The sequence below is a fragment of the Myxine glutinosa genome (genome assembly GCF_964187855.1).
Source record: "Myxine glutinosa chromosome 12 unlocalized genomic scaffold, kmMyxGlut1.1 SUPER_12_unloc_1, whole genome shotgun sequence".
In the NCBI taxonomy this organism is placed as follows: domain Eukaryota; kingdom Metazoa; phylum Chordata; class Myxini; order Myxiniformes; family Myxinidae; genus Myxine; species Myxine glutinosa.
The window spans coordinates 1,134,708-1,146,854 of NW_027616355.1; the positions used below are offsets into that span (position 1 = coordinate 1,134,708).

General features: G+C 50.4%; 1 protein-coding gene across 2 annotated transcripts in view; it reads left to right on the forward strand.

The window, feature by feature from the left end:
• Positions 1–12,147, forward strand: part of EOGT (EGF domain specific O-linked N-acetylglucosamine transferase) — a 129,725-nt gene that overhangs the window by 5,781 nt on the left and 111,797 nt on the right. For both annotated transcript variants that reach the window (XM_078768606.1, XM_078768607.1), the window contains exon 2: positions 4,313–4,384. The gene's annotated coding sequence lies outside the window, so the exon portion shown is untranslated. The remainder of the gene's footprint in view (positions 1–4,312; positions 4,385–12,147) is intronic.

Here is a 12,147-nt window from a genome sequence, read left to right on the forward strand (position 1 = left end):
ATGTATGTATGTATGTATGTATGTATGTATGTATGCATATAATAATTATATAATAATTATATAATAATTATGTATGTATGCATGTATGTCCCCTCAAACGTATACCAATCAGAGCTGAGAATCTGGTCACATGACAGGGTGATGTCATTACGTCTGATGTCATTACGGCCGTGCTGCAGCTGACTCTCCATGCACCGCCATTTTGATTTTGATTTTTTTTTTTTTTTTTTTTTGTATACTGAATCGAGGCTCGTGAAAGAGCTAACATTTATTTCACAAACAAATCAACCAGACAAACAAAATATATAAAAAGAGGGAGCGGAAAACAAGATGGGGAGAGAAGGGGAAGCACACAAACATAACATTTGAGAGCAGGGAGATTCAAATGCCGTTCATGCCGAACATATTGTCGAACCTGTCATATATCACAATTGCCATGCTCTACCTTTACGGTTTTCATTCAGTGTGAAACACAAACAAACCGATTGTTAAAATGACCATCAAATATCGAAAGCATCGGCGTTACATCTCTTCCAACAATACCTACGTATAGGCCTTCGGTGTTATGACTCACCGTCCGCTTTGGACAAATTAAACCCAGGTTTCTTAATACAGTGGTATTGTTTCAGTGGTATCGTTTTTGTAGTAACTAGGGCATGCCCGTACTATATATAAGCTAGGACGTGCCCGTACGTGGGTGCCCGTTCCTTGCCAAAAAAAAAAAAAAAAAAAATTTGTGTAGGGGTGTGTGTGTGTAAACATCCTAGGGCGTGCCCGTACGTGGGTGCAAAAAAACATGCGTGCAAACAACAACAACAAAAAAAAACTTTGAAACCACGTGGCAGTAACGACCACAGAACCCCCCCCCCCTCTATTTACATGAATGGTTTGGTCCATTCGCAACGACCACAGAACCCCCCCCCTCTATTTACATGCAATGGTTTGGTCCATTCGCAACGCCAAAGCGAACGGCGAACGGCTAAATCGCCATAGCTCGGTAAGTACTTGTCCGATTAATTTCAAACCTTGAAAAGGCACATCCTCGGGTCCCCAGCAATATACCTGGCAAGTTGCAAGTATATCGGACCCGTGGTTGTCGAGAAACAGCGGTCACAGACAAACGTACAAACGTACAAACAAACACACAGAGATTACTGGAATTATAGATAGATAACAATATTATAGTATTAGTTAATGCCTCAACTCTGTGTTTGCCTCAAAATCTTGTGTCCCAAACCCATCTCTCTCTGTTCCCGCCTTTCCCAGTCGAACCCAACTGCTCCTGGACTCTGTGTCCTTCTCTCCTGACAAGGTGGAGAAGTTTTTGTCAAACCTCGACTCTGATTCTGCAACTCGACCAGACGGCATCAGCCCACAGCCCACGGGTCCTAAAATCCTGCTCTTCCACTCTATCTCACCCTCTCTCTGTTCTATTCACCCTCTCTTTTGCTCAAGGTCATCTGCCAGCATCTTGGAAATCAGCAAACACTACCGCTTTACACAAAAAAGGTGCAAAAACAGATCCTTGCAACTACATACCAATCAGCCTGCTTCCAATTATCAGCAAAGTCATGGAATCCATCATTGCTTTGGATATCAAATCCTTCCTCTTCTCCAATGGCTTGATCTCTGATCATCAATTTGGATTCAGACCAGGTCATTCTACTCTGGACATGTTGCTTCTGCTGTCTCAACAATGGATGGAGGTTCTCAATGCCAAACAGGAAATCAGAGCCGTCTCCCTTGACATATCACATGCATTCGATACGGTCTGGCACCCAGCTCTGCTCACCAAACTCTCCTCCTATGGTATCCATGGAAATCTCCACTCATGGTTTGCGGACTTCCTCTCTGGTCGTAAGCAACGTGTGGCCCTGAATGGATTTCTCTCATCTCCCCTTCCCGTTCTGGCTGGAGTTCCCCCAAGGTAGTGTTCTGGGCCCTGTGCTATTTCTGGTCTTCATCAATGATCTCTCCGACTCTCTGGAAAATCCTCTCTATCTCTTTGCTGATGACTACACTATCTGCCGCTCCATTCCTCATCCCTCAGATCGGCAGTCTGCAGCCTCCTCACTCTCTGCAGGCCTGGACAAAATCACAGACTGGTCAAACAAGTGGAACATGTCTTTCAATCCTGACAAATCTCACACTCTTACTATGTCTCTCCGAATGGACTGACTGGAAAACCCTCCCATCTACTTTCTCAAAAATCCTCTCCAAGAAGTTCTGTCGCTCAAGCTTTTGGGTCTCACTATCTGCCATGATCTTTCTTGGGAAAACCACAATTCCAAACTGGTCTCCAAAGCCAGTCGCCGACTGGGCATCCTCCGTCGTGCGAAGTCCTTCCTTGGCACACCTGAGCTCCTCACCACATACAAGGTTTTCATCCGCAGCTCAATGGAATACTGTTCCCCCCCTCTGGGCTGGTGCTCCTGCCTCACACCTAGCTCGGCTTCACGCTGTTGAAACCAAAGCTTTCAGAATCATTGGAATCTCCTGCGATGATTTAACTCCGAGGGCCTATCACTCACTCACCACAGGCAGGTTGGTGGTCTTTCTGTCTTCTACCGACTCCTCTCCGGCCTTACTCCCCCAGCTCTCTCTGTGCTCTGTCCCCCCCCAATATTCCTTCAGGTCGCACAAGATCTGCCTGCAACCCTCTTCTGGTTAAACTGCCAAAATCTAGGCTCTCTGCTCACCTTCACTCTTTCATTCCCCTTTTCTCCCACCTCTGGAACAAACTGCCCCGCTCCCTTCAATCCCACTCCTCCCTTCAGGTCTTTAAAACAGCTGTTCACCACCATCTCTTATCTTCCCCATCCAAAACCTTGATGTTTTCTACTCCTGCTAATTCACCCCAGATACACTTTTTTTTGAAATTCCAACTTCTTTCCTGGAAGACCTTGCAGTGTTCATATGTTTTATACCTCTCCCACCTCCCCCCAAGCCCTCCCCCTACCACATTTCTCCCAATGTCCCTGCTCTCAAATGTTCTGTTTGTGTCCTTCCCCCTCTATCCCCATCTTGTCTACCGCTCCCCTTATTTTTTGTGTTTTATGTGTCGGTTTGACTTTTTGTGCGATTAATGTTCGCTCTTTCACGAGCCTCGATCTTGTATACAAAAAAAAAGAAAAAAGAAAAAAAAAAGGGAAATATAACCATAACACTTTAATCCCAATGTCGTGAATGGAAAGTTGATGGATTGAAGCGGTGTAAAAGCGGAAGTAAGGAATTCACCTCGGTTTTTTTAAAACAATATAATTTTCATAATAATAACGTAACGTTATTATTATAGTAAATCTAATCGTAACATTAATCCCTTTGTAGTGACTGCAACGTTACTGGAGGTTAAATATATATCTTATATATATTAAAGTAGCGGAAGTTTTGTGTCCGGCCGTCATGCTACGTCATTATGTATATGAGGTCATTACGGCATAAAAATTAGCACAAAGGTCATTCATCTTTGGGGTAAATAGATTACAGACGATCTATGGTCGGGTCTCAAGAACATTGGGTGTCTGTTCATTTACCATGTTTCTTGTGGAGAGATCGCCAAGTGGTTGAAGCATTCGAGCAAGGACTCCATTCAAAACCCTTAAGGAACGGCTGGCTTGGCAAGCGCTAGCTAGCTGCTTGGTAAATGAGCACACCTCCAACCCTTGTGGGGTATATAGATTACAGTACATCTTCGCTCAGTTCTGTAAGTAAAACCTTCCTCATGGATGTCTGGATTCCTCCAAATTTCTTTGTTTAATGTTATAAACAGCATTAGCGACTGTTTAAAAAGCTAATCAGATGTGTTTGTGGTTTATAATATTTTACAAGCCCGGCTATGCCACTCTTAGACTTTTGGTCTTGTTTTTATTATCTTTTAAAAAGAGAGTCTATATCCACTGAAACTTTTTTTGCAAATCAAGTTCATCAATGCCTACTAAATTCATGTACTTTTGGAATGAGGCTTCAATATCTTAATGAATTGTGATTAATTAAATTATGTCACTCTGTAACAGTTTTTGTTGTGGAGTGACATTCCATTGAATTACACAAATATCTCAGTGCTTTCGGCTCAGTGTTCTTAAATATGGTGGGTGTTTTACAAATTGCTATCGAACGAGTCAAGTGGGTGAAATGGGAGGAGAGAGATAGGTCTTGCATGCCTTGAATTCTTATGCAAATGAGCTCTCAAGTATAACAGCTTGGATTTGTGTCAGTCCATTGAAAATCCCCACCAGCCCATGACATTGGTGATCAGCAGTCACTTTCTCTGAAGTACTACATGTACATGTGTAGTTGGATGTGTGTTCTCCAGGAAGAAGTACAACAGTGAGTTGTGATACTATCAACTGCAATCCTGCATATTCTCATATATAAAACACAAGAGGTGAGTAACCTTAACATTATTTTGCTTTGATTAATTAGGGCTATGTGCATGTATTTTTGGGAGGCAGATTCTTAACTGTGAATTAAAAACCATTGATGATGCAACTGCATAATAATGGGCAGGCTGTACCATTATTAATATACCATGAGGATGGAACAGCAGTGATAATTATTCTGAGAGGAAATTCCTTACAACATATTGATGGGTAGGCTTGGTTACATAATTAATTCATTTAGTTGGTCATAGGACTTCAACAATCAATAAGATATAAATTTGTTTTCTTCCATTTTATTTGCTCCGTGTAGTAAACTGATTTGTTTTCTTACTTCCACAGGTTACCACTATGCCAATGTCAAATGCTGAAAGACAGCAAAAGTGGCGACATAAACAAATTGAAAAAGGCTTGCTGGAACAGAGGAGGCAGAAAGACAATTATCGTAAGAAAACGAAGCGATTGAACTTGACTCCCAGAGAATTGAAGGCTGTTAAAGAAAAGGAAAGCCAACGTCAGCAGAAGTGTAGAAGCGCCAAGAAAATTGAAGCTGAACCCCAATGTGATTCTCCAAAACTTTCGATGCAGACGATTGGGAAAGCCATTCATCGTGCTTCCAGAAATCTCCCCATGAGTCCACGTAAGCGGAGTAAAGTTATTACAGCCCTAGCCAAGAAGTTTAATGTCTGCAGGAAGGATGAAAATGCACCCAACCGATCTGGTGGACATAACAAGCTTTCAGAAAGTACCACTGAGGCCATCAAGAAGTTTTACTGCCGTGACGACATTTCATGGCAAAGTCCCAACCAGAAAGATGCTATTACAATCAGTGTGGATGGTGAGAAGAATTATATCCTGAAACGCTTCCTTGTGGTCATCCTGAAAGAGTGCCATGCTTTTTTCTTGTAGGAGCATCCAGAAGAGACTGTTTCATTTTCTGCATTTTGCTCACTTCGTCCACAGCATGTTTTGTTGCAACGGGAATTGCCACATAACACATGCCTCTGTAAATACCACGAGAACATTCGACTTCTTCTAGAGCGCCTGAAGAAAGCTACATCAAGGATCATCACAACCCATTTCCGGGACTTTCTTGAAACTGCTGTATGTGACCAGGAGAATTAACGCTGTATGCTAAGTCATTGTGATGGTTGCAAAGGAAAGTTAGATGAGCTTAATGCACTTCCTGCGGAAGAGGCTATCCAACATGTAGAGTGGTACCATTGGGAAAGTGTTGAAGGTCGCACTATGAAGCTGGTAGAAAGTGGAACTCTCCAAGAGTGCATGGAGGAACTCAAGCAGAAGCTTCCAGATTTCCTGCTGCACATCTTTGTCAAACGTAAACAAAGTGTGAACTTTGAAGAAGAAAAGAACAGAGCAAACGGGCAGCATGTTGTTCTCCAAGTTGACTTCGCAGAGAATTACGCGATTATGCAGCAGAACGAGATTCAGAGTGCTCATTGGTCACTTCAGCAAGTCACTTTGTTCACTGCCTGTGCTCATCTTGATAACAAAAAAAGTCAAGTCCTATGTAGTTGTGAGTGATGATCTCGTACATGGGAAATATGCAGTGACCACCTTCCTGGATCACCTCATCAATGACATCAAGGTAGAGTGCCCAGATGTTAAGTCGATTGCTTTCTTTTCAGATGGTGCAGCTAGCCAATTCAAGCAGCAGTTTTTGTTTGCAAATATTACACATTACAAGGAGATACATGGCATTGATGCAACCTGGAACTTCTTTGCGACAAGTCACGGTAAAGGAGCAGTTGATGGCATCGGAGGGAACATCAAGAAAGACGTGTGGAATGCTTGTAAGGCTGGGGCCCATGTAATTTATGCTGATACATTTGCTAGAGAAGCAGGAAACAGAGCCGAAGCAATCAAGATAATGTTTGTTCCAGCTCGAGAAGTTTCTGATGCAATGGAAAAGCTTGATGCCCGCTGGAAGGATGCAACTGCTGTTCCCAACACGCAAATAACTGCACATGGTACAAGCTATAGGGAAGCATGCTGTGCACACCTCCATGTATTCAACTTCCAGCAGCTGCAAGGAATATGCTTTGAAGGCAGACATTGATCTTGAATGCCCATCAACGTCATCCTCTGTATCAAACTGTCCTTCAGAGATGCAGCGACCAATATACATTGGTGATTTTGTCTTGCTGGAATACCTAAGCACCAAAAATCAGTCTTACAAGTATGTTGCCCAAGTGACTGACATTCACAATAACAGTGATGAGGCAGAGTATGATGTGACCCATCTGCGCAAAAGTGATGAAAATGGCACAGTCTTTGTCGAGAAAGATCTCACTGATAAATTAGGTGTGATGGTAAAATCACAAATCATCAAATTGTTGCCAGCAGTGTACATGGACAGGAGAGGCCACTTTCGTTTTCCTGAACCTATTGAAGTCACCGGCTAAAACTGCAACAAGTCTATCAGACCTTGAAGACTTAACACACAAGCTTTTGTGTATATGGTTGCTGGGTTCTGTTTTAGTATTAGCAATGTTGTTTTTCAATTTGACAAGGGTAGTTGGATAAATAGGCCAAAATTTGTGGAATTACAAGACTGTGGAATATCAACACTGCTTATTGATACATTCATGGACATGTTTCGACATCCAGTACATCCTCATGTATTTGATGAAAATGTTTAGGTAATCTCGGCCAAATTCTTTCAAATCCATTTATCAATTTCTTACCAAAAAGTCTTAAAGTATCCAAGCTGAAAAAGAAAAAAAAATAATCCAGGCAAACACATAACCAGTGTTTATTAGACTTGCTGCTTGTACTGCACTTGTAGGTCTTGAATTACTAAATTAGTTTGTATGTTTTCAAATTGTTATGATTTACTGCACATGAATGATGCACAAAAGGCACAGTTTTTTTTCAAATTTTGATATGTGAATACATCTAACACCAAGTCTGTCACTAGTAAACTATGTAATGAACCCTGTGCAATTTCTTGATAAACTTGATTAAAATCAGAAAACACAGTATCTGGGCACTGATTGATGAGTGTGATCAAATTATATAAATGTTTCACATTTACATCTTCATATCTGCATGTATCACTTGCTATTATACCTCTACAAGAAATCATTTTATGTGTCAGAGTAGCCTAATCAGGATTTTCCGGGGTGGGGGCAAGATTTGAAGAAAATGGGCATAAATGAGAAAAAAATGTTGAAAAGGCAAAAACATCAATGTGGCCAGCAGAATCTTCAAGGGTCTGGGGTTGGGGGAGGGGACGCAAGATGGCTTACTGGGGGGTATCTTCGCCCTTGCCCCCTCTGGTTAGGCAATTGATGTGTAATATAACTACTTTATGCATGTTTAAACCATAATTCACAATTTGTGGTTGATAAAATTGCCATTTTGTATTGAGTTATTCAATCGTCACTCCATAACGGTCACTCCGTAACGCTTTCTTTATTTACATTTTTTTCTCATGTTTTACATATATTTTTCGACCAATTTTTAAGTGAAAGGTTACAAAGCTAAAGGAACACATAAAGCAATGAGTATGTTGAAGGAACTGCGCTCCAACGCGAGTCGAAAGAATTGACGCGACCAAAGACGGAATTCGTCCGAGTTGCTTTATTGAAACAAAACAGCTCAGGTATTCTGACAAGCCCGTTTTTCGGGCAACAATATATAGACACATTTATGTCGGGAAGTTTGCCCGGCAAAAGCTATACCGGGCATGCCCGGGTATCAAGGGCGAGCCTTGGAAAGGCGAGTCTGGACCTGCCCGGGCGTGTTTGGCTGCGGCCTGGCAAGTCGAGGCTGGGCGTGCCCGGGCGCTCTGGGCGAGCACTGGAAAGGCGATAGCGGGCATGCCCGGACGCTCTGGGCGAGCCCTGGAAAGGCGATAGCGGGCATGCCCGGACGCTCTGGGCGTGCCCTGGAAAGGCGATAGCGGGCATGCCCGGACGCTCTGGGCGAGCCCTGGAAAGGCGATAGCGGGCATGCCCGGACGCTCTGGGCGAGCCCTGGAAAGGCGAGAGCGGGCATGCCCGGGAAAGACGAGACCGGGCGTGCCCGGGAGGTTCGGGCGTGCCCGGGAACAGTGAGTCCGGGCATGCCCGGGAGAGGCGCGTCTGGCCATGTTCTGGCCGGTGCAAGGCGATTATGTACATCCAGCGGTAACCGCTACACACGCCCCTCCAGAATCGACCTGCACCGGCAGGGTCAATTTAAGGGGGGTCCGGATGACCCGGCCGAAGCGACCCCTGGAGGGTCGTGGGGAGGGGTCTGACGTGGTGGTGGGTGGTCGAGCGGGGGGAACTGTGGACGGGGGGCGGCCTCGCCACGGAGGAAGGGCCAACCGTGGTGGTCGGTCGACGTCCATGTGCGCCGGTTTGAGGCGGTCCACAGAAATCCGGTCCGGCCGGCCGCCGAAGTCGACGATGAAAGACTTGTCGCCCCGTCGCAGGACCCGGAAGGGCCCGTCGTACGGCGGCCGGAGTGGCCCCCGGTGCGCGTCATGACGCACAAAGACGTACTCCGCTGTGCGAAGCGCCGGGGGGACGTAGGACTGGGGGCCACCGTGGCGGGACGTCGGCACGGGGGCAAATCGTCGGGCGGCCTCCTGGAGGTCCGAGCGCTGGCGAGCGGCGGACCAGGGACGGGTAGCGTCAGGCACGAATTCGCCCGGGACGCGGAGTGGCTGGCCGTAGACGAGCTCGGCGGCGGACGCCTGGAGGTCTTCCTTGGGGGCCGTGCGAAGGCCCAAAAGGACCCACGGCAGCCGGTCGGCCCAACCGTCGTCCTGAAGGCCGGCCATGAGTGCGGCCTTCATGGAGCGGTGAAACCGCTCGCACAACCCATTGGCTTGGGGGTGGTAGTCCGTGGTGCGGTGCAGCGTGACCCCCAACGAACGGGCGACCGCGCCCCAAAGCTCAGACGTGAACTGTGGGCCGCGGTCGGATGAGATGTCCGCTGGTGCGCCGAAGCGCGCGACCCAGGTGGCGATGAACGCCTGCGCCACGTCGGCGGTGGTGGTGGAGGTGAGGGGCACGGCCTCCGGCCACCTGGTGGTCCTGTCCACCATGGTGAGCAGGTGGGTGAACCCCCGCGAGGGGGCAGGGGACCCACCAGGTCCACGTGGACGTGGTCGAAACGCCGTTCAGGCACGGCGAAAGGTGCCAGCGGGGCCTGGGTGTGGCGGTGGACCTTGGCTCGCTGGCAGGCCGTGCAGGCGTTGGCCCAGTCGCGGATGTTTCGTCGAAGGCCGTGCCAGACGAAACGCGCCGACACCAGCTTCTGAGAAGCTTTCCGGCCCGGGTGAGAAAGGCCGTGGATGGAGGCGAAGATGCGGAGCTGCCAGGAAACGGGCACGATGGGGCGAGGCTGGCCCTGGGAGACGTCGCAGAGCAGGACGGTGCCCGCGAAGGGGATGTCGGCCAGGCGGAGGCCCGTGTCCGCCACGCGGAGTGCCTGCACCGAGGCGTCGGTGGTCTGGTCGGCCGCCATGAGCGTGAAGTCCACGCCGAGGTGGACCGCGTTCGCGCTGGCCCGCGAAAGGCAGTCGGCCACGGCGTTGTCTTTGCCGGTGACGTGCTGGATGTCCGTGGTGAACTCCGACACGGCGGAGAGGTGGCGCTGCTGGTGGGCCGACCACGGCTCCGTGACCTTAGCCATTGCGTAGACCAACGGCTTGTGGTCGTCGAAAGCCGTGAACGGGCGGCCCTCCAGGAGGTGTCGGAAATGGCGAACGGCCAGGAATAGCCCGAGCAGCTCGCGGTCGAACGTGCTGTAGTTTAACTCGTTCGGCCGGAGTTGCCGGCTGAAAAAAGCGAGTGGCTGCCAAACCCCGTCCACCCATTGCTCATGGACGGCGCCCACCGCGTAGTTGGAGGCGTCCGTAGTGAGGGCGATGGGCGCGTTGAGCACCGGGTGAGCCAGCAGCGTTGCGTCGGCGAGGGCCCGTTTGGCACTGGCGAAGGCCGCGTCCATGGCCGCGGACCAAACAATGTCATGCTTGGCCGGCTTGCCCCGGAGGGCCTCGTAAAGGGGCCGCATGAGCTGAGCAGCGCGGGGCACGAATCGGTGATAAAAATTCACCATGCCGAGGAACTCTTGGAGGGCCTTGATGGAACGGGGACGCGGGAACGTGGTGATGGCCCCGGTCTTGGTGATGCGGTGGCCCAAAAAGTCAACGGTCGTCGCGCCGAAGTGGCATTTGACCGGGTTGACAATTAAGCCGTGCTCGCTGAGGCGACCGAACAGTGTTCGGAGGTGGAGGAGGTGCTCGGCGCGGGACGTGCTGGCGACGAGGATGTCGTCCAGATAGACGAAAAGAAACGGCAGGTCGCGCAGCACACCGTCCATCAAGCGCTGGAACGCCTGGGCCGCGTTCTTGAGGCCAAACGGCATCCGCAAAAATTCGAACAGGCCGAACGGCGTGATGACGGCCGTCTTCGGGACGTCGGCCGCCCGGACAGGTACCTGGTGGTAGCCCCGTATCAGGTCAATTTTCGAAAAGATGACCCGTCCCGCCAAACGGGCGGAAAAGTCCTGAATATGCGGGATCGGGTACCTGTCGGGGGTGGTAGCGTCATTGAGACGGCGGTAGTCGCCACACGGGCGCCATCCACCCCCCGGCTTTGGCACGATGTGCAGTGGCGAGGCCCACGCGCTATCGGAGCGCCGCACGATGACTAGGTGCTCCAACGCGTCGAATTCGGCCTTTGCCGCAGCAAGCTTGGCTGGGTCGAGGCGGCGGGCCCTGGCGTAGACCGGCGGGCCCGTAGTGGGTATGTGGTGCTCGATCCCGTGCCGCACCGCGACGGCCGAAAACGTCGGCCGCGTGAGGGCCGGGAATTCCACGAGCAGGCGAGCGAACTCGTTCGTTGCCGGGAGGGCGCACGCCAGTTCGGTCGGCGCGGAGCTGCTCATTGTGCACGCCAGGGAGCTGAAGGTCTCGGCGTGGACAAGGCGACGTCGTTTGACGTCGACCAGCAGCCCGTGCGCGCAGAGGAAGTCGGCGCCCAGCAAAGCCACGGGGACGCTGGCGGTAACAAAAGTCCATTGAAAGCGCTGGCTGCCGAAGCAGAGGGTGACGACGCGTGGGCCGAAAGTGCGTATGGCCGAGCCATTAGCAGCGACCAAAGAGGGGCCGCAAACTGCGTCCAGCCTGTCCTGCTCGGAGGCAGGTATGACGCTCAGTTGGGCGCCGGTGTCGCACAGGAAACGCCGTCCAGACGCTTTGTCCCGAATAAACAGCAAGTTGCCCGAGTGGCCGGCGCTCATGGCTGGGAATGAACGCCGGCCCGGCCGTTTCCCGACCTGCCGAAAGTGCACGGGGGCCGGCACGTCCGAGCCTTGTGTCCGAACCTGGCGTGGTAATAACACCACGCCCGGTCAGGTGGAGGCCCCGGCCGTCGTGTCGGAAGCGGGCGGTGCGGCGTGGCGGCCGCCAGTTGCACCGGCAGTTCGGCCTCCAACCGCGCAGGGCGCTCGGGCGTCGTGGGCGTCGCCTCGGACGGCGGCGGGCTCCAGGTAACCGCGCCGATGTGCTGGCCCGCCGAGGAGATCTTATCGGCTTCCCTGGCGAGGGCGCGGGAATCCGTGATCAACGTGCCAGCCAGGGCGAGGCGTACCGGGTTAGGCAGCTGACGGAGGAACAGCTCCCAGAACAGGAATGCCGGAGAGTGCTCGCCGAGCAACGAGAGCATATAGTCCATGCGCTCGGACGGGCGCGTGTCGCCGAGCTCGGGCAGGTCAAGCAGGCGCCGTGCGCGTGCTGCCGGTGAGAGGG